Source organism: Aythya ferina (assembly GCF_964211825.1).
Source record: "Aythya ferina genome assembly, chromosome: 14".
Classification (NCBI taxonomy): Eukaryota; Metazoa; Chordata; class Aves; order Anseriformes; family Anatidae; genus Aythya; species Aythya ferina.
Window position 1 is genome coordinate 12,705,555 of NC_140312.1, and position 22,191 is coordinate 12,727,745.

General features: G+C 47.1%; 3 long non-coding RNA genes across 3 annotated transcripts in view; 1 reads left to right on the forward strand and 2 right to left on the reverse strand.

Annotated features, from left to right (window-relative positions):
* Positions 1 to 1,522: 1,522 nt before the first annotated feature.
* LOC311444346 lies at positions 1,523 to 18,507 on the reverse strand. Its single transcript, XR_014697839.1, has 7 exons — positions 18,045 to 18,507; positions 17,757 to 17,923; positions 17,327 to 17,559; positions 15,866 to 15,963; positions 13,890 to 14,048; positions 4,593 to 4,881; positions 1,523 to 2,250 (listed from the first exon to the last, which is right to left on the reverse strand). It is a non-coding gene; the product is annotated as an uncharacterized lncRNA (long non-coding RNA).
* On the forward strand, positions 17,169 to 19,132 carry LOC311444347. Its single transcript, XR_014697840.1, has 3 exons — positions 17,169 to 17,578; positions 17,811 to 17,856; positions 18,741 to 19,132. It is a non-coding gene; the product is annotated as an uncharacterized lncRNA (long non-coding RNA).
* The window catches only part of LOC311444345, a 32,136-nt gene continuing 29,040 nt past the window's right edge, over positions 19,096 to 22,191 (reverse strand). Inside the window, exons 7-9 of the long non-coding RNA XR_014697838.1 lie at positions 21,598 to 21,782; positions 20,306 to 20,530; positions 19,096 to 19,428 (exon numbers count right to left, since the gene is read on the reverse strand). This is a non-coding gene — a long non-coding RNA (uncharacterized lncRNA). The remainder of the gene's footprint in view (positions 19,429 to 20,305; positions 20,531 to 21,597; positions 21,783 to 22,191) is intronic.

Below are 22,191 nucleotides of genomic sequence, written 5' to 3' on the forward strand. Positions count from 1 at the left end.
CTTGGGGCACCCTACGTGCAAAGGATGGGCTGTGCACAAATGTCACCTCCTTCCAGCACCCACAGTAAGGGCACTGCTGGTCCCTGGGGATGAGCTGAGCTGCGAAGGGAGCAGCACCCGCGTCTCCAGCAGCCTCAGCCGTGCCCCCGGCACCAGCCCCTCTCCTAATGGCCGTATGCTCCTCTCCTGGTGGAGCATATGGCTCCCCGTATGCTACTGCCGTGTCCGATCTCATACGCTGGCCCTGTTGCTCTTAAGCAGCAGGCAAAAATGTCTCAGTATCTTGGCACGTGAGCTCCTGAAAGGTTTGCACAGGGGATGGCAGCGATGTGGTGGTTCCCCTGCCTTCAAATGTTTAGGAAACAAGTGCACTGCAAAACCCAAAGAGCCTCCAAACGTGACCCCAATCTGCGTGACCATGCTGGCTTTTGGAGCATCCAAATGAGGGAGATCTCAGGTTGTGGGAGCAGGATGGGGAACTGCAGATTTTGGCCGGAGGAGGTTTATTGCTCCCAGGCTGCCCCAACAGCACCCATAGCACGGGAAATGCCAGGGGTCCGTAACCACCAGCAGTACCCCCATTTCCTACTGGGGTGGAGGCAGAAAGAGGACAACAGACCTGCACCCTGAGCCCTATCTGGGCCCTCTGTCTTCGTGGCCCCAGGATGCTCGAGGGCAGGAAGAGGGATGTGCATCAAAAATGTAGGAAACGCTTTGCTGGGAAAAAGTTTAGGTAACGGGTGAATCTATTCTAGACAGTGTTTAATAGAAAAGGGACTAAAGCTAGAGACAGCTATAGAGAAATCAGAAATCCATTTTTTAATGGATTTGCCTGTGCTTTAGACTGGTTCCAAAAAGCTTGGAGTGATCCAATTAACAAGGTAATGAGTTGCTGAGATATTTACACTGCTTCTGGACAAGGCTCTGGTCCGGGGTATTAATTTGATTGGGAGGGGGGTGTGTATTGCAGATAACAGTTCCCATTTTTTCCTTGTGGTTATATTCAGACTCAGGTGGTGTTTTTTTCAAAGGCCTCCCATTATTTCTAACTTAGGGTTTGTTCCCTGTGGGTGTCTGCTCCCCTTCAAAGGAAAGAAAGGAGATTTCTGGGGACAGCAAGGCTGTGCAGTTACCCAGGGGATTGCTGGGGGTGTGTGGAATTGAAAGCAAACCCAAAAGGAAGGATCCACCTCCCAGGGAAGAACATTCCTATTCTGTCTCATTCTGTATTTGAAGAGGTTCAGGTGTTCTGATAAAACCCAGCTCTTAGGTTTTGGGGTGTTTTGGCATGAAGCCTTGGGGAAAAGGTGTAGGCAAGCTCTCCTAAAGCTCAAGGGCCTCGTGGGGTTTTGCTGGCTTGTTATCAATAATAGAAACAGCGGGAATGAAACATCTCCGGTAGCTCCGGCTTTCGTTTCTCCTTCAGCCCTCATGTCTCCAAGGTAAACTATTACATTGCTAATATTGAGTGCAGGGTTGTTTGAAAGTATTAAGGCTCCAGTTCATCAGAGGTCAGGTTTTATTTGATTTTGGCCAATTGGCAATTCCCTGTGTTTGCATCTGTTCCTGGAAGTAAATGTCTTCTCGCTTTCCGCGCCAATGCCAGCAGCGGCTGAAGGCTTCCCGGGTGCCTGGCTGTGGGGAGATCTTTCCCACCACCGCCTGAGGCTGGGGAACAGAAGAGCCTGAGCCCCAGTTCCTGAGGTCTGATGTTGAGCCTTTTCCAGCATCTCTGGCTTTCAGGCTGGAGTACCTGGATCCAAGCCTCAGATGGAGTGCAAATGTTTGAACCTCGCGGAGAAAAAATGGTGTGTGTGCAGACCTCAGCCTGCAGCAGCAATCTATCATCCTGCTGCTTCCCGTGCAAGCTGGCTGATCCGAGCAAGTGCAGTGGCCAAAGCTCCTGGACACCTGGAGGAGGGAACAGGGCTAGTTTTCAGGATTCGTGCATGGATGCATTCCACATCTACGATGGTCTAGCACGGTGTGTGTGTTTCCTGCAGTGGGAAATGCTGGACTTGTTCCTTGTGGACAAACCAACTGCCTGTGGGCAACAAGTCCAACCTGAGCATACCGAACACATCGTTTTTTTGGTCCTACCAGTGGTGTCAGTCCTTTGGATGATATTTCTTTTGGAAATTTGGGGATATTTCTGCTGTGCAGCAGTAAGGAATGGGCCAACAGGGCTGTGGATGACCCTTGCAGGTCTGTTCCAGAATACGCATTGGGAGGAAAGGGCAGTCTGAAGTCCTGCAAAATGGAGGAATTTAAAAACAAAATCAAAAAAAAAAAAAAAAAAAAAAAAAAAAAAAACAGACCAAAGTAATTTTTGACAGAGAACTCCAAGCCCTGATGGTGTACTTCTTGGTCAAGGGTGACTTCTACTTTGTTGCACAACTTTTGTTTTGGATGAAGACCTTGATAGTACAAAATCCTGAATATCTGACTGACTTCTCCCAGGGAAGACCCCTGGGTTGTGCTGCAGACAGGCATCCCACCTAGGAAAGGGGATTTACGTTACCAGCTAAGGATCACTCCTGAGAACTCATCACAGCTTCCAGGAGCCACCTTGTCTGGCTGTCTGGTCCAGCCCAGGAACCCAAGTGGTAACCTGCTAGACATGTTGGCATGGCTGATGGTCAGGGACTTCTCAGCCTTCGTCTAAGGCAAAGGTAAGGAGGATGGAAATTGCTTTGGAGCAATTGCCATGTCAAAAGCTAACGTAGCAGGAGGCTTTCTGCTTGCCAAGAGGTGCTGGCAAACCTCAGGCTCACGCATCAGTACAGAAAAGTATGAGTCTCTGGACCATGTTGCTTGCAAAGATCTGTAGCCACAAGATTATCTGTTAGAAAATGTATTTCACTAGGATGTCACTTGTTTCCCTGATGCCCTTTCCCAGAATAATTCAGCCAGAAGCATTAGGAGCAGGCAGTGGAACTGTGAAGATCAGTGTCCCATGGAGGGAGGTTTGACTAGGTGGAGGACATGATGAGAAGCAGTTTGAACATCTCCCAGGCTCACAGGACCTGGCATTTGGGATGCCGTGGTCGAGTACGACTGCCCCAACAGCAGTGCTGAACATGGATCTCTCCACAAAGCCCTACACGATGTTTTTACTGTGAGCGATGACAGAGCTGGAAAGACCCTAAAAAAAGATTGATCACAGGCTAAGAACAGAAGCTTTTTTGGTTTTTGTGTTTTTGTTTTTGTTTTTTTTTTTTTTCATTTTAGTCTGAAGAGTTAGGTTTCCAAGCCTTGGTTTTCAGATTAAAAAAACACACACACAACACATATCTGAGGCGAGGCAGGCATATTTCATTAACAGTTCAGCATAGTCCAAAACATGACAGCAAGCCTCCATTTAAAATTACCGACACAGACTGAAGCAGCCCCGCTGTGCTCCCTCTTTGCAGAGTGCCAACATCGCTGCGAACCCAAACACCTGGACGTGGCAGCTGCCCCTCCATCTCCATTAGGGCTCCTCTCACGACACAGCTCATTGTCAGGCACTCTTTGCATCTCTTGCTTTCTGACCAATAATTGTTGCTGTCAGCTTGCTCTTATCCCATTTATTATATGGGTAGTTTTATTTGGCTTTATTGCCTCTTTCACCTTTCATGTAATCAAGGTGTATTTTCAGTGTTTTTTTTTTAACCGATGCAGCTTTTTTTGAACACATTCAGGCCATCTTTTAAAATGATCTTCAGCATCTCTAAATTAATCACCAAAATGTTTCCTACAATTTTCCTCCCAGTTCCTAAATGTGTTCAGCTTGGCCACAGCATGTGCCTGTCTCGGTGCCCAGGCACGTATTGCATTTGGGCATAGCAACAAGATCAGGGCACGGTGTACCTAGCTAACTACTAATAAGGAGTTTAATTTGGTGATCGGCTCAACCTAAACCATTAGAACAGGGGCAAAGACAGTAATATCCTGAAGGTAATGAATGCTTTGAGCTGGAAAATAATCAGGGTATGTTTCTGAAGCTTCAAGGATGTGTGATTAAGAGCCACCCAAGGTCCCCCAGGAGCTGTGCCTGCAGCCACGGCAGCGCAGGGTACGTTTATCTCCCGTCATTCAATCTTCTTTGCTCCCTTTAGGGTACAGGCTGGGGACAAGGAGGAGAATTCGCCTCCTTTTGAAGAGGTAGCTCAAAAATCCACTGTCCAAGGGCTCTGGCTGAGGAGCAGCGAGTTACCATGTGTCGGGTGTTTTACGGTAGATGCCGGGGGCTGGCTCCTGCCTCCTGGCACCTTCTTAGAGAGAAAATAAATCTTGAATTACCTTGTTTTCATTTCCAATAAAACTGCATGCTGGCAGTTGCCTTGGAGCTAATAATCTGATACGGTGCTGTGCATCTGTGAGTGTTTGTAGCATGGGTGTGCTGCTTCTGTGTTTGAGACTGACAGGGCAGCACTGTATTGTTGTTTTCCTATCGCTATATTGTGCTCCCAGCACATCATAATAAAAAGGAACGTGAAGGAAGGCAATTTATCACAATACAAAAATAAAAGGCGTAATAATGTAAATTATGCACATCATTAACCGCAACTGTTGCTCTAAAATGGACACAGATGCCACAAGAAAATCACCTTTAAGTCGAAGTCACGACCATGTTCTCTGAAGGGCTTCCTTGTAGGCACTGGAAGACCAATGTACCATCTTCTCATGAGGTCTGGATAACTGGCTTTGAACCCATTAATGCAGCCATGGCAGCACGAGGTGCCTGCTCCTCCCCGGGGGCCAGGTTGCACGCTCCCCCTCCACCAGTGAACGCGTTGGGCACCGTGGCTGGGATCCAGCTGGTTACAGTGAACGTGAAGCAGTCACCACCAGCTCAGTGTCCATTCACAGCAGGTGAAGTAAGTGGCACATCTCATCCTACAGGAGATGTCAGAAGGGCAGGTGAACTACGTGCCACCCCAAGTGCTACATCTCCCCGCGGCTATGTAGGAGCCCAGAAATAACCACCTCAGGTATCTCACCTGGATGTCTTACACTGCCAGAGGTGAATCCCATGCCACGCTGCTGTTTTTACAAGAAATGTAAAGGGGAGAGGGAAAACCCCATGATGAATGCCTCCTCCTTTCTAATTTCTCTCCCTTCTTTCTGGTCATTCTTTTCCCTCTTCAAAGAGGAGTTAAAACTCTTTCATCAGCTCACCTCCATCACAGGCGAGTGCATGACACTTTGCAGCAGCATGAGTGGGACTTCCCAGCCCCCTCCTACCACCTGGATTCCTAAAGCTGGTTTACTGCAACTTAAAACTTTCCCATGTAGAATTTTCCCCTGCAAAAATTAGACCTCATGAAAATAAATAATTCCCACAGGAAATTTCAATTTGATTACAAATATTGACTTGCTTGGGGGAAGTTAGTTTTTTTATTTTTTTAAAGAAAAATCCATTTGGAATCAACATTTCCAAATTAAACATGTATGTTTCACTCTGTTATAGTATTTAACTTGAAAAAAATACCAATTTTGTTTCCAGTGGATAGGGATTTTAGGAGTTACTTCCATCCATATTTTTCTGCAAGAGCTGAATAAAAGAGATGTCTTAAAACTGGGCAAAGCGGGGAAAAGATTTGTTTTAATTTTCAAGGATTAAAAAATGTAATATAAAATGTTGTAAATCACTTTCATGCTTCAAAAAGAAAAAAAAAAAGCATAAATAAATGTATTAAAGTGCAGTAATTTTCTGAGGATGTGGCAGCCAGGAGACACAGGGGCTGAGCAGACACGGGAAGGACTTGGTGTTACACCAGCTTAGTGGTGGCAGAGCTGTGGCATGGGCTCCCCAACATTTCTGGGTTGAACCCACAAGCATGGGGACCCTCAGCACCTAGAGAAGACCCATACTTGAGACATCCAAGCCAATAGGTGTTTGTAGGGATCACCCTCCTCAGCTTAGGGTTTTGCATTCCACCAAAGTTGTACTTCAAACACAAACACCTCTGTCTTGCTTGTGTTTGGCTCTATGGGGCAGAGCTAAAATCAACAGCCCAGGATGTGTATTTTTGCCCTTTTCCCACAGGTTTACCCTTTCCTCACCAACAGCAACCCTTCCACTCTCAGAAACAGAAAATCAAGCTGAACTGCTCACAAAACATCATGCATTTCAGGATGGGTGTTTGGGTGTGAATGCATGATGCTTCTGCCACTTATGGATTTTAAAAAAGGGTTAGAAACCAACTTAGCTGTATCCAATGCAAGGGCTTTGTCAGGGGAGAAGGGAAATTTTTCTTAACAAAAAAGACCCTGGTGAGCTCTGTGTCCTGCTTGGTTTTGGAGGTGAAGGAATGGGTAGGAAGAAGAAGGAGCTGAAGGAAAAGTGACCTGACGTAGGTGAGGTTTCCATTTACCAGCACTAGTCCTGAGAGGGGTACTGATAGGGGCCAGCCTTCAGCCAAGCACACACTGCCAAAATAAATAAAAAAAAAAACACACACACATTTAAAAACTGAAAAATGATTGCCATAGGTGACACTGCCTGGAGATGGGGACTCTCTGGGAGCCTGAACTGGGGGCAGAGGGGTTAAGCTCTCCCCAGGATGGGGGCCAGCCCAGGTCCCTGCTGAAGATGAGCTCATAGCAAGCTCTAGCAGGGACGCTGCTCACTGGAGACATCCAGGTACCAGCCAGAAATTACTCCAGACAGGGGAAGTGCTTTTTAGGAGCATTCTATTAATAGACGTGGATAACAAATAGCTGATAACAAATGCAAAAAGCCCTTGGACTAAAGTCCTGTTTGCCCAGGCAATATCCCCACTGAGCGCAGCAGCCATTAGTCGCAGCAGGAGGCACCAGGAGCAGCTCTCTCACTGTCAAGAAAACTCAGCTCTTACATCAAAGTAAGAAAATAAATGCATGATCTATTTACTTTAGCAAAGGTGCAATTTCTGCACCTTCCCAGCTATGCTCCACCATGCAGCTGCCAGGCTCCAGTAAGTGATGCTCGAGCCTGTCTTACAGCGTGCTGGGCACAGCCTGGTGACCTGCTCGCAGCCCTCCTGGTGCCTGGTGTTTGCTTGTTGCTCCAGCGAGCAGCGCACACGTCCAGCCCTTGCTCTGTGATTCCTCAATACTCTTTCTCAAACAATTGTTTGTGTTTCGAATGTGCTATTCTGTGCAGACATGATTAAACTGTTTAGGGTGAATGATGTTGCCAATGAGGATAACCTCTCTTAAGGTTAATTAATCATTTGTAAACCAACCTTTGGATGTATACATTATTCATAAGTACTCCTGAACTAACGGGCCAGATCGTTTTCAGCCACTGTGTTTTCTGTATAAGGCTTTAGTTATTCCATAACCAAGGGCGATTGCTGAGGTACAGGGAGGGCAGTGCCTCTGGGCACCTCTGCGAGATGCCCACACTTGCCCATCATTCAGACCAGAACCCCAGTTTAGGCAGGACCACAGCCCAGCAGCAGCTTTTCTCCTCTACCTGTGTATTTCTTCCTTGAAGCCTGACTGACCTTAAACTATCTCGAAGACTCCTCTCCAGGAGCTTGACATTTAAAAGTGCAGTGACAGAAAATAACTTCTTCTAAAAAAAATATGTGTAACTTATTTATCAGCACTAGTAGAGGGAGAGAGGAATTTAAATGAAGGCATACATATACATAGTGCTGCTCAATCGTGACTTTTCGCTGATGCCGCGTGGTAGCACCATTTTCTCCTCGAGTCAAGCTGCTCTTTGCATTATGGTGGCAGGTGAGGCTCTTCCCCCATCTTCAAACCTGAGACTGGCTGAGGAGGAGCAGGGATAAGGAAAGAAGGCAGCCCTGCATCTCCTCCTGGGCAGCAGGAGGTGGTTTGGTTAGCACAGGGTCAGTGAAACCACAGGGCAAGGCTTCAGTCTCAGGGCACCCAAGGAGCTAATTTAACATCTCACAGGCACCAAAAGTGGAAGGCAGGAAACAACAAGCCAGCATTTATAGAGAAAACACCCTATGGATCATTCGTTGTCAGACCACATAAATGGAAAAAAAAAAAAAAAAAGAGAGAGAAAAAAAAAAAAGAATAAAGAAATCTAAACACTAAAGACTAAACACTACACAAATCGGTGAGCTCAGGACTTAGGAACCTGTTTATGTATCTGTAGGGAAAAGCCTCATGCATCCCATGTTCTACAGGCTGGCAGCAGCAAGAGCAGACCCTGACAAATGGGCTCTTCACCCTGCCCGCCACCAAAAGCTACAGCGAAGCCATGGGGGAGTCTCCTGAACGTGAGGTGTTCATGTATCTTTAATTATTGTTTCAGCCACATAAATCCATGCTGAATTAAAATTCATGATGGTTCTAGGGTACAAGTGCAAACAATTTGTTCGGTAAACTTTGCTCTAATTGGCATTCTGAAAATTTCCTGTTAATCAAGCCCCTTGGGCTCAGTTTACCAGTGTAGTTCTGTCTGCGAATGTCAGTGCTCGGAGGGTGCATGCATGTACGCCGATTTCAAGGGTCTTTATATGATATTAACTCATACACCTTGTCCTCACATTAATTTGCAAGTAATTTTTTAACAACCTTCTGTGGCCCTGCCTTTTATCTTGCTGCTTCATTACTCGCGGCAAGCAAGCGAGCGGAAGAGCCTTTGTAAAACCTGAAACAAAATTACACTCAAAAATGTCTCAGATCTGGATGCGTCTGAAACTCCTCCCAGCAGGAGCTGTGTTTCCAGTGGCACTTGACTCCAAGTGGCCATGGGAGAAATGTGAAGGAATTCAGGCCAGCACAGTAAATGTCAGGCACGCGGGTGGTGCTGCTGCATGGGGACTCCAGATAAACACAGACGAAAACAGGGCTCTGAAGGTGGGTAATGCTGTCCTCCTGAGTTCAATATTGCCTAAAGAGACAAGGCATGAGCAGACCTGAGTTTGTCATCTCGCTGGAAAACACCAGAAACCCTCCCAGGAGGTGCTAGAGAATAGGCTGCGTGTCAGGGGGTTGCCATTTATCATCCCCTTCCCAAGCACCATCCCACAGAGAAGGCTTGGCCAATTCTAGATCTGTCCAACCAATATCCCCTCTGCAGCAGTGCCTTGTTGGTTCCACCTGAGGGTCCCACTGTCAGGGGATTTGGGGAGCTTTCCTGCCACTTCCCCCTTCTGCTCTGCAGCCCTATTATGCTAGTCCTTCACTCACATCCCAAGAGATTGTGGGGAAAAGGAAAAGCTACCTGAGTGTCTCTTCCCACCAGCACAGACATGGGTAAGACAGGCGAACAGAAACAACAAAATAATGAGCATCTGACAGAGATCAGGGAAGCTGTGGAGAAGCTCTCTTGGATGGAAATACGCTGTAAGGAAATGCAGAACTGGCAGTTCCCTGAAGAGACTAGAGATGGTGCACAACAGCAAACTGCTCCCCTGTGAAAGCAGATAAGAAGCATAATTAGATGGCATTACAGCAGCGGCAGGGTCTGGAAGCTGGAAAGAAATCATATGGAAAGTGGAAACAGGCACGTGCTGGGGGGGAGAATACAAGAATAATACAGGTTCACAGCGTGCGAGCAGCAAGATCTATGGTCCCAAGCTTTCAGAGGAAACCAGCACGGGTCTGCAAATAAATTAGCTGTAAAACTAGAACAGCGAGACGTGTAGGTGCAGAACTGTCGGGGGGAGGAGAGAGAGCACTGTCTGGGTGTTCCAAGCAGGAGTTTGCCCCATGTCCCTTGCTTCAGACTTTATAAGAAGGTTAATTGTGAATGAAGCTTAACAAAACCGGCTTTGAAGGCAACTGTGGAGAAGGCCAGCACAAGGAAAGAAGTTTAAAGCCGTCTGGATATGTCAAATGTATTCAAAATGAGAGGATTTGATGAAATGCACCCAGGAACATTGAACCCTTGGTGATTATCTTCAAAATTTATGAAGGCATAGAGGTCCCTGGAGATGAGAGAAGCACCTCTCTTTAAAGAGGAGACTTAAAAAAAAAAATTGAATAATCAACTCAATCTCAATTCTCTGCAAGAGGTTGGAAGAAAGTATTAAACGAGCAACTTGTAAGATGTAAAATGATGAATAAAATCAAAGAATATGGGTTTGTCAAGAACCAGGCATGTCAACCCAATTTAATTTCCTTCTTTGATAAGGAAACTAGCATACTTGATGATGGGGAAGCAGAAAACACAGAAATGAGGCCCTTTGCATTTTCCCACGGGACAGCCTCAAACGAGCTGAGAAAACACTCTCTAGAAACAGAGTTCAACTTGCAGAGTAATTGTTCCTGAAGAGGAAGAATCAAGGGGGAAGAGGTTTCTCCATCCTCAACCGTCACTCTAGAGGAAGGGCTTTCACCCTTCCTCTCTGTACACCCGATGGGCTGCATTCCTCTGACTTGGCAGTCCCATAGTGTGGTCACATCCACAGCTTTGCACAGGGACAGCTGCTTGCCCAAGAGAAATTAAGATCTAACCTTTGTTATGGTGACTTCTAGCACCTCGTGTTCTTTACCCTTAATTTCCCCATAACATCAGCATACCCGTGCATATTTAGCTAGACATGTTTTGATGTAGCATTATCCCATATTAACACTAGATGCTGGCATTGAGCTGACAAGATGCTTTCAGTGGAGCTTCAGTCACTCCACCCACTTTGAAAACAGAGCAAATCTGTAAAAGCAAAGTCTGAATGCACGTGTGGAGGCTTTGCCACTGCTCCGTTCCTGGAACTCCAGACAGATGGATAGATGTGGACTCTTGCAAACCGTGATCAAGCGACTTTGTGAGCTGTAGAACAGCTGCTGGAGAAATGCAGAAACAGAAGCTTTTGATACAGTTTCAAACAATGTGTAATTACCAGGTAGCTGAAAATTAGCCCATCTGTGCCTCGGGAAAAGACAATGAGAAGTTATGTGTTACTAATGGCTGAAAAGAGCTGGCAACACAAAACAGGAAATTTTCAGTAAACTTTTTTTTTAAGGTAATGTAATTACACGACGTAATCCCCAAATCTTCCAACTTTTTGGCGTTTTTTTGATAACGCTTATGAGGTCTTCATCCTTCTTTCTTTCTCCTCTCCTCATTGTAGCAGCATGGTCTTTGGCATTTTGAGCAGTGCCAGCTGTCTGGCTGGGCTACCTACAGCAGCAGATGTGGGTGACATAAACTGTCATTGCAACAGAACAGCTAACGACATGTATCAGGTTTTCCTAAAGCAGATTGTAAATATCCGCTGTGCCTTTGCCACAGACTCGCTATCTGAATGCAAAGCATCCAAGCTTATAACACCATTTTGAACAAAATTTCTGTGCTGGTAGAGTTGGCAGGCCAGAGTCAAGGTCTCTAATCCAGGTCAGTGCACATGCAAGCATCAGCGTGCTTCAGATTTAGGACCCCTTTTGTTTTGTCTGCTTTTGGTCATTGCTGATCCAGCATTCAAATAAAAAAAAAAAAAAAAAAGGGAAAAAAAAAAAAAAAAAAAAAAACAGAAAGAAAGCATGCTTTTTTTTTGTTGTTGTTGTTAAGTGCCTTGAGGATCCAGTGATAAGGTCTTTGGGGGTCGGGGAAGCAAAACTGGAATAGCATAAAACTCATGCAAATAGTCTGGGCAGGGTAAATAGCTCATGATTTTTTTATTCATACTTTTGTCTGTGGAATAACTGGGAGCAAATTGCTTTTTCCTTTCCTAGTTCAAATTATTCAGAGACTTTTTCTGCTGATTTTTGCTATTCTCCCTTTTGCGAGCGTTTGCTCTCGAAGATGGCCCGCTTAGCTCTGAATGGAAAGCAAATGTTGCCTTCACCTTCAGTGAACTTTGAAGCAATTGATTTTACCGGCATAAAAGAAAAGCTGAAAAGCGACTGCTCGTGGATGAATTTTGCCATTTCACAATTGTCTGTGCAGGAAGAAGCAGGCGTCCCAGAAGAGAGATGACGGCTACTCTTTCGACTCGTCCCAGTTCAGCCAACAGCCCTGTCCTCTTTCACATGTGGGGCAAGTCCCACCTAGCCCCGCACTGCCGGCATCTCAGCAGCCACCACGTAGATGCTTTAAACAACTCATAATAGGGAGGATTCCAACCAAATTATTCTCACTAGCTTTTGTCTGATAATCTGAGGTCAAGAAAACAAACTGCTTCCTCTCTGCTCTCCCCAGCACTGCGGTGAGAAATGCAGCCAAGCTCCGGCACCGAGAATAAAGGCAGAGTTGGCACAAACACAGGAGCTTCTTAAATGAGTTTGCCATTAGCCGGAAGGGCTGCAAATTGAAGCGAAGATAAGCCCCTTAGCATTTCCCTTCTTTAATCCAAGCCTCATAAAAGCGGAGATGTGTTCCTATTCAGTGGGCTTTATACAGAGGCAGGTATTTCATTTACCCAAAAACCCCTGGATCGGATAAATTATTAATGTTATTTATAAAGGCAATTCTGCCATTCAGCAACTTCTTTTGGATCCCTACGCTTAATCTCACTGCTTAGCATAAGATACACTCCAGTTAAAAGGCAAAATCACATTCCTTTACAAGGCCTGCAAAATAACGGAGTGCTGAGGTGCCTGAAAAAAGGTTGTAGTTTAAATACCGCTTTAAAGACTAATACATTTATCAGTGGCAAACACAAGCACTAACTTCCACTTGCTTGTATCCTTGCTGCGTGCTGGATTGGGCCTCTCTCGCATGCATGAAGAGCCGTCAAAACTACTCAGAACAGCAGAGATGCAAAACACGCCTGTGCTTATACAAGCCTCTGTAAGGCAGTTTAGTGGCTGGGTGGAGCTGTATGGTGAGCTAGCAAGTATCCCTGTCATCTCCTGAAACACGACCTGTGATGTGTCCTGCTCCCAGGCACCCACACCTGTGACTTTGGTTTCTGCAGAATCAGCCTTATGCCCACCCCAGGGACCAGGGTGTCACCAAAGGCAGAGATGCTAGAAGAAATGTCCTGCGGTCAGGTGATGGAGACCAAAAAATGGGTCCTCAGGGACCCTGGGAGAGCCACCACCACAGCAGCATAAAGGATCTCAGCCCCAGGAAAGCCAGCGTGGCATGTAACCATGAAGATCAAGGGAACACACAGGAGAAGCTAGGAGTCCCGGTGTTCGTCCAGCATCACAATTTCGGTTGCAAATCTGGGGCACGATGGACCAGTTTCCATGGCAAAGTGCTGGCACTGAAAAGGTGAAGCAGCACCGCTCCCAGCAGAAGGGTGGCAATTGGCATTTTGGGGTTAAGTGCCAATGCCGAGGTCTTCCTCGGCATTGGCACTTAACCCCAAAGACTCAGCATCTCTCCCAAAGATATGCTTGGCCCTCCAGGAAAGGAACAACAGCTCCTTGCTCCCACACCAGGACTGCACACAGGATTAACTAAAACATAATATTCTGAGTGCTTTTGGATGAGAAACATTCACAACTGATGTGTGAAAAAAGCATACTTGCAAAACACACGTTAGGAGGGACTGCACTACGAAACCCATGAGCAGCATGAGTGCTGCTCTCTGGGGCACCATGAGCAGAGTTTGGCCCTGGGAAGGACCTAGGAAAGAAGCAGCAATGTCAGCTGAACAAAACCAGCACAGAGAAAGAATTTTGGCTTCTGTTTCTAAGCAGGTAATTTTGAATTAACTGAGGGAAAATGATAGGTCTAAAAAGGCATCTTTGGGGGAAAGTAGGGAGCAAGAAATGGAGGCTGCAGCCATGTGGCATCATTGGGAATTTCCACTCTTCCTAGACACGGTGAAAAGCAGAAGAAATGCACAAAATCTGGTACTGTATTTGGATAGTTCACGTGTCTGACGCAAATAGCATTTAGAAATGCTACCTGAAATGTCAGAGAGGCCTCTCGGTCTAACAGGGACTGAGCTATCTGCCCCCAGAAAACAGGGATGGCTGCAGCAGGGCCACGGATGGGGCATCCCCCTGGCAGGGACACACGAACAAGGTACACTCACCTCCCAATGCCCCCACAGGCAGCTCTGAGCCCCACACACATCCTGGTTGTTGTCACAGCACAGTCACGTGTAGCTGTGAGCTGTCCTTCTGAGTGAGCCTTCCTCTGAATTTGAGGGCAACACACATGTCACATGCAGAGGAATGGTGGCGCCTGGGAGCTGCAGAGAGATTTGGAAAATTTCTCATTAAATGTTTTCTCCAAGCAATCCATATGATCCCCCCAAATCCTTTTTTCGGCATTTTCCTCTCCAAAGCCTTCACTACAAACAGTTTAATTGAACAGCCAGCGCTGGATGATGTTTTGTTTCAGCACGATTTGAACCAAGGCAAAGTACTTTTGTTTACTGAACTCACTCCACCTTTTCACAGTAGGGTTACAACAGCAACATGTATTTCTCGTAGCTGGTGTTGCCTCTAGGGAAGAATGGCTCAGGAGGTTCAGGATTTGTTTTTCTCCTGGGCTGGGTGTTGGGGACAAGTGGTGGCTCGTGGGTGGTGGTGTGGTTTGCCTTTGATCAGCTGTGAGCAGGGAGGGCTCCTGTGGCTGCGCTCGGAGCTGGAGATGTCTACACTTCGGGTACCACAGAGAAGCGTGCTTTTATGTAAAAAAAAAAAAAAAAAAAAAAAAAAATCATAATAAGATTTTAAGTTTGTTCTGGGAGCTGGAATGAAATATTTAAACACAGCACCACAGCAGCTATTCTTACAGAGATGCTGAAACGCCACTTGCAAATCAGAAATATTTTAAAATTTGCTTTGAAATAGCAGTGTCTTTATGCTACTGTTTGTTGTTTTGTTTTATTTTTTTCCAGGGAGAAACAAATGGAAAGAAAAAAGCTGAGATATTGACCATTTCCTCACAAATGAGATGTCTGCTTTTCAGTCTGTTCTGGTAAGCCTGTTTGGAGCCATCGTTCCCATTTGGAGCAGAGAGAATCAGCCTTGAGAGCAGCCTGCGCTGTTGCATCCAGCATTCAAATTATATTATCTTTGTTTCTTACACTGACGACAAGACATTTAGGTTGGAGAACTCCAGTGGGCATTAGAGCTGCTCTGAAGGGCTTGCATGATTTGAAGTAAATGTCATAAAAGAAATCGCAAGTTTTCATATAAAAGCACAGATGTCCTACATTTTTTTTTTTTATTTTTTGATTGGGGCAGTTTTCACTTTCTTTAGGCATTTGTTTGCAGTTTCTAATTTTCCTGTATATATGCTATATCTCACTAAATACAAGAAAGGAGCTTGCTTCAGACCCTCTTCAAGTCTCAGATTGTTTTTCATGCAACTCCTGGCTCCTAGCAGGCTCCAGCCAGGCAGCCCAGAGCCACCCAACCTCTTCAGCTCCTGGGTCTGGGTAATGTTCAGGCTGTACCAACTATAGGTCACCATCAGTGACTGAATTCTTATTCAGCTCTTAAGGTTCAAAATGCTAATAGGAAAGGGTTATTCTATAACAGTGACCAAATACGCTTGAATTCAGTATCTTAGCATTATGAAAAAGCCCAAAGTCCCCTAAGATGATGTCTGACTTAAAAAAGATTTGTGTACTGTTTGTTCATAGGGTTTCTTAATACAAATTTCAAAGAACTGCAAGGATAAGACGTTGGCAAGAAGCATAAACACTGCTTAAAAATAACATATGAAAGTGTCACAAGAAATGTACATCACTTATCCAAAACATTAAGGATCATAAATAGCTGATATGGTTGAAAAGAGGGGTAGAGTATGCATTAAAATAAAACCTTCAAAAGTGAATCAGGTCTAAACAGACGTTGTAGGCAGAAGAACGTCTTGGCCAGTTAAAAGTAAAATTATGTCAGGCTAGTAAAAGATTTTAAGGCACCAAAGGCAGCTTTCTCAGCGACCAGTGTGGGTGGGACAGATCCAGGGGCTTTCTAGTCCTCAAGCTGTAGGGGAAGTTATCGTGGTCATAGGAGATCCTCCTTGGCTCAAGCTGTCCTGTACGTAACCAACCTTTAGGAAGCCAGCAGATCTCCAGCCTGCAAACACCGCTTGTCTAAATCCTCCTTGAGAGATGATCAGTGTAAAATCCCATACAAGTTGCAGATGCACTGTGAAATAAGACAAATGCAGTCTGTTGTAGCAATGCAAAAATCAGGAGCTCACACAGTCTCCTGATGACCCCAATTTCCCCATTGCTTCATCAGCTCACTCATGTTTTGGGCCCTGCTCTCTCCTGATGAAGTGCTCTCAGCCATTTCCAGCACCTGAGCCCACACCAGCCTCTCCTGCTGCTTCTCGGAGCCCACCCACACACACGCATCTCCCAGGCAAGTAAATCTGGCAGCAATACCGAGCACCCTAAAAGTGTATCCTGACACAGTTCCCACTGTAAGGGTGGAACAGCACCTAAAACGTAGCCATGCTTGAAAACCTACACACAGTGTGCTAGCTGATGCTTTTGGCTCTCTGCCTTCCTCCTTCACCTGCTTCTGGCTGCTACAAACGGGGAGGCAAAACTCCTGTGCTCACCATGCAGGTGATTAGAGGAAATTGCATCGCTGAAGCGCTTGGTGGCTGCGGCCCTGCTTCAGCTCTTGACTTGCCTGCTGGTAAGCTGCCAGTGAGAGGGAAGTGTAGGCATAAAATGAATAGCAGAAGAGATTGCAGGTAATTATGTTTCTTAAGCTGTTAACAGGATTGGCCATTTGATAAATGAGAGGATTTGGGAATGTTTTGTCACTGACAAGCCATTGTAAGATCAGAGTGGAAACGGAAACATTTCTCTTCCATAGCACGAACAAGAGGGGAATTCTCTTGGGACACTTACACACCTTGAAATTTATCTGAAACCTGGATGCCAGAGCATGGAAGAAAGGAGAGATACAGGACTCCTTCTCTTATGCATGCCACTCGTTTGGTTTTGGTGCTCCTCCAAAGTCCCCTCTGGTGTCCTTGTACACTTTTGCCCTTTCGTGGTGCCACCCACACTCCCACATGCAGTTTTTGGTGCCCCCATGATCCAAGATCTATTCCTCAGTGCCCCAAATCCCTCCATATTCCCTCTGGTTCACCTGACGTTTTGGTTTGCTTTTGCAGTTCCCCAGCTCAATGGAGATGTGCGAAGGAAACCAGCAGTGCTGTTTGTTCTTCTGCTCCAGCAGTGGTCCTCCAGGAGGTTTTGGCTGCCCCCAGAGCCCCTGTGTCCTTCCCAGTGTTCCTCAGGGCTTCACTGTACCTCTTGGGGGCATCCTAGAGCTTTTCATCTGCCTTTTGGTGCTCCCATGTAAATCCCAGACTGCTTTTATTGGCCCTCAGAGCCCTCCATCTCTTTCTACATGTCCCCATGATGATCCTCTGTTTTCTTTTAGGTGCCCCTAAGGGACATCCAGCTGCTTTTTGGTGTCATCATCCCCCTCCTACCCAAGTCCCTCCGTTTGCTTGGGACCCCCAGGAGCCCTCGGTGGGACTCACCCCAGAGATGTTGAATGGGGCTGCTCTGGTTTGAAGGGGTTTGCTCTGCAGTGAGAAAGGTGGTGCCAGCAGCGAATTGCGTGGTGCAACATCATGTTAGAAATCTTCTCAGATGTCAGCACTGCACAGTCAGCTGCTCCAGGTATCTCCTGTGGATGCAGCCCTCTGCTGTGACCCCCTGGAGTCCTCCACCCTGCATGGCAAGGATTCTGCCTTCATTGCAGAGCCCAGCACTAGGGGGCAGAAAAGGAGGTAAGCAAAGAGCATATAAAACTCCCTAAAAGAGATCCTTCCTGCTCCTTCTCCTTGGGGTAGCACCAGGGCTGCTTCCCCCAGCCAGGACATTCTCCTTGCAGGATCAGGGCCTGATGCAGCACATGAAGAGGGGAATGGTCTCCCAGACCTTCACCTTTTCATCTCTTTACTTTACCTGTTTTTTAGCAGCTGAAGCCAGATTATTGATACTGCTTTTGTTTCCCTGCAGTTATCAGCAGAGAAGGGTTGCTGCTCATTTTCCCAGCAGAGCCCAGGTAATGGTCAGAGGAGACACGGTCCTTGCCTCAGTCCTGAGAGCAGCCTGGAGTAAGGGCTGGTTGCCTGAGGAAGGGATGCAAGATGAGGGTAACAGAGCTGTCTTCTTTTCTTTGTAACATGTCCTACACTGAACAAGCAATAGCAGAAATTCAGCAAGACAGTCAGGATGTGCATTCAGCCTCACCTTCTCAGAGAATGGACAAGCAGCCCCCTTTCCAATGCCACCTGCCTGGGGAAGAAGTTTTCCTTGCCTTGCCTGGCTGCAGCTCCCAGCAGGTGCTGGCTGCCTGTGCCCAAGGTGCTGGGTAAAGCAGCAGCTGCCCTTTTAGGTGATGTAGGGAGTGGGAGACACAAATAAGTTTGAGGATTCCCTTTGGGGAAGTAGGTTTGGTCTGGTAATACACTTAGTCATCCAGTATGCTTTTAAGAACAGTGATTGCTGCAGAGACTGGGTTGTGTGGCAGCAGAAAACCCACAGCTGTCCTCACACAACTCACCTGGGCTGGGGAGTGAGGTCTGGCAGCCTCAGCTGCTCCAGGGGGGCTTTGCCCCATTATCTGCTCCCTCCTGCCCACCTCTGCACTCAAACCTCATCTCATTGCCCTTTAAACAAAATATTTTTGGAGATTTCTCTTAAAAGCTTCTGAATAAAGGAAGTTTTTTTTTTAAAGACCTTTCTTAAATAGCAATGAGATGAGACTCAAGTGCAGAGATGAGCAGGGCCCAGTGGGAACAGCTGTGGCTCAGAGCTCACTCCCCAGCCTCAGTGAGTTATGTGGGAACAAAAAGCCACCAGGGTTTTCTGCCATCACACAACTCAGTCTCTGCAGCAATTGCTGTGTAACTTCCAGTCAAGTAGCCATGGCCCCTGTCTTTCCAGGTGCCCTGCTGCCCTTCCCGTGAATAAATGCCTTTTACTGTCCATTTAATGGCAATGTTTATGAAGCACACTGGAATAAGGACTGTATGAAGCCAGCCATGCTTGCTGAGGCCTTGTAAAATGGAGTAAAGAGCAAGCCAGGCTGAAGGAAGTATCTGTGAAGAAGGAGAAACAGCCCCTTCTGGCACCCCACCACTGCAAAGAAACAAGAGCTGCTGCACAGCACAGCGCAGATTTCCTGGTGCAGGAACTGTGGAACAAGTTGGTGATCAGGAGTGAAGCCCTGCTCCAGTGATCTGTTAGCAGGGATTAAGTAAGCCATGCATTGAATAAACCAGAATTCACACTGCCTCAATTGTGGCTTGCCCCATTTTTTATTTCCAAGAGCAAAACCTTGTTCTTGTAATGCCATCATGCTTGATTTCTGCTCAGCATCTCCTGTGGTGTATCTCCCCAGCAAGGGCTGCAGGGGGCAGAGCAAGTTGGCAACCACCAGCCGCTTCCACCCGTAGCAGCTGCTCAAGGGGTAAACGAAGGCAAAATCCAGTTCTTTACTTTAAACAAGGTCTCTGGAAAACGAGACCGCTTAGTTCTTGCAGCTCCAGGAGAAGTCTAAAATGGTGACCCCAAGCGGCTGGCGGAGGGGTGGACAAGAGGTGAAGGAACAGTTATTCTTAGCAGCAAGCATCTAGGAAAAGAAAATGTGGGTTTTAATAAAGAAGTAGCAGGACAGGCACTCCAGACACTTCGGCTATAACCAGTAGTGCTCAGGCTCCTGTTTTCCCCAGAGCAGAGGCAGGCATGCAGATTTGCACTGGGTTTGTGACCCCGTGCTCCAGCAGTCCCAGCCAAGCCCAAGGCTTCACATCTCCACACCCCCAGCAGGAGCTGCAGCTCGATCCACAGCCGGGCAGGCAAAAGCTCACCCAAAAGTGCAGGGCACCCACAAGAGCACAACCGCCACCTTGAGTGGGCTGTAGTTCAAGCACTGAGATGCTTGTTCTTACCATTTAGGAATGGAGGACGGTTTGCCAACCCGCTCCTGGGGCAGATGGACAAGATGAGACATCCCACAGGGCTGACCCACAGTGGCAGCCTTTGCAAGTTTTAGAACCCTGACAGCCACGGGAACCAAAATGATCAGAAAAAGCTTTTATCTGCAACGAAGAGCATCTGACAGGGGAAGGCCAAGCCAGCTGTTACCTTTAGTCCCAGCCAGCCCAATGAGACATGCCCATAGGCAACCCCAGCACATGAAGCAGATCTCAGCCCAGAAGCCAACTCCCTGCTTCAAACAGCCTCAGCTCAGGAGCTAACCCCCCCGAGGCAGCCCCCCTGCAGCCCCCATGCCCCTGCAAGAGAGGTGCCGGGCCCTCTGAGCGTCTCTCTCAAACAGTGACTAGGAAACAAACACTTCAGCTCAGATTTATCTGTGTTCCTGCTTGTTTGACCCCATCAGCCTTTCCCAGGTGGTGAGCACACTCCAGCTGCTGCTTCTGCAGCACAGCACCTTGTGCTGCCACTGCACAGCCCTGGAAACAGCACCCCCACCCACTGCCACATACCTGGGATCACCAGGCCTCTGCCTAGTAGCAAGGGATCCCTGCCAGGTCTTCCATGGACCTTCTGGGCACAGCTGACCAATACTGGGGTGTCCAGGACCCTAAAGCCTCCTCAGGGTCAGCCCACACTTTGGGGCACTTATCCAACATCTCCTTCTGTGCCCACATCCTCCATCACTCCCTCTATCCTTTGGGCTGTGCTCCTTGCCAGGGGCTTCAGCTGCTTGTCTGTGGGAAAACAGCATCATTTGTACTGAAAGAGAAGCTCTTCATGAGTAAATGTGGGCAGAATCAGACCAACATGGGTCTCCCCAGCACCCCAGGTCAGGCTCCTGTCCTGCAAACTCCAACTCAGCAAATGCTGGCTGGGAACTGGCTTAATGCTGGGAGGAGTCGGGGTTTCCAGCAGCTCCCCCAAATGCCCTGCTGAGCAGCAGTGAGAAGGCAAAAGCAGGAAATGTCACCCTTTTTTTTTTTTTTTTTTTTTTTTTTTTATCAACACCCAAGATTGTTAATAAATACAGACACTGGGTGCCAAACGCAGCATTGTTCCCCACCAAACACAGCCCTGGGTGGCAAAGGACAGCAGAGGAGCCCCAGCAATGGGCACATCCCCTCGCCAGGGACACCTCAGAGCTGACGAGGGCATCAGAGGAACCTAGGCACTAGCCATGGCATCTCTGTCCTGCTCCCTGAGCTGTCCCCACAGCTGGTCACACCAGGGATAGCATCGACAGCTGGACACTGGCAGCAGTGGAGCCGTCCTTCCTTCTGGCTCCCCCAGGCTCCAACAACCACGTCCCCCTTCACTGGTGATAGCTGGGGGAGCCCTGAGGAGCTCCCCAGAGCACCCGGCTCTCGGTGCAGGGAGGACTGGAGCCAAACCTCTCCAGTGAACTGCAACAACTCCAGAGAAGAGCCTGTGCCAAGGCAGAGGGCTGTCTGCCCCTGGAAAAGGCAATACTTAAAATTACTGCGGTTTCCAGAGACAAAAATAAAGTGGACCAGCATGGTACCTGCTCTAGAGGGGCAGCAGGAATTCAGGTAGAGCACTGAACAATGTGAGAAAAGGAGCCAGCCAGCATGGCCTTGGAACTGGTGCGATGTTATCAGTTCATTTTTTAGAGAGGAGGAGAAGATGGTACAATAAAACTTGCTTCTAATATTATATAACAAGAAATACAGGGACTTGAGAGGGTGTAGGACTGACTCAAAGACATCCGTTCTAGCCACTAGTCTTTGCTCCTCTTCAGAAGGATTTTTCAAAAAAAAAAGAAGAGAAAAAAACCACTCACCTGTAGCTCTTTCACCAGATTGAGAGGCACTGCAGCACTCAGCTAATCCAGCTCTTCCCCCAGCAGCCCCAGCACAACCACAGCATCAAACTCCACTGCTGCAATTTGAGGATGTGGCTGCAGCTCCAGCCCTCAGCTGCCGACCTCTGCCTCCCCTCAGCCACAGCATCGCTGGTTCAGTCCTGCTGGATAAATCATGTATTCATTTTCTTCTCTTTTTTGGTAAAATGGACATACTATAAAAACAGAACTGCTATTTCAAGAAAACATCAACTTTGTCTCTCCAACTACCAGCAACCAAAACACTTGAGCTAATCTAGTTTGGTGTTGGCAGCCCTCAGCTTCTTTCCATTATCCTTGTGGTGCTGTCTAAATATATGAGTTCCCTTGCTTGGGAAGTGGTTAGTTCAAGATTGTGGTGTGAATGTCTTCCCCTAGAAAGACCTGTAAGTAACCTTACTAATCAATTTGTAAGTTTTTTCAGCTGCTGTCCAGGTTGGATTCCATATAGCTATCAGAACAAGGCACTAAGATAAAGGAAGGACTGTGTTCCTGAATGCTGACAAAGAGAAAAGGGTGTCCTTCAAAGGATTT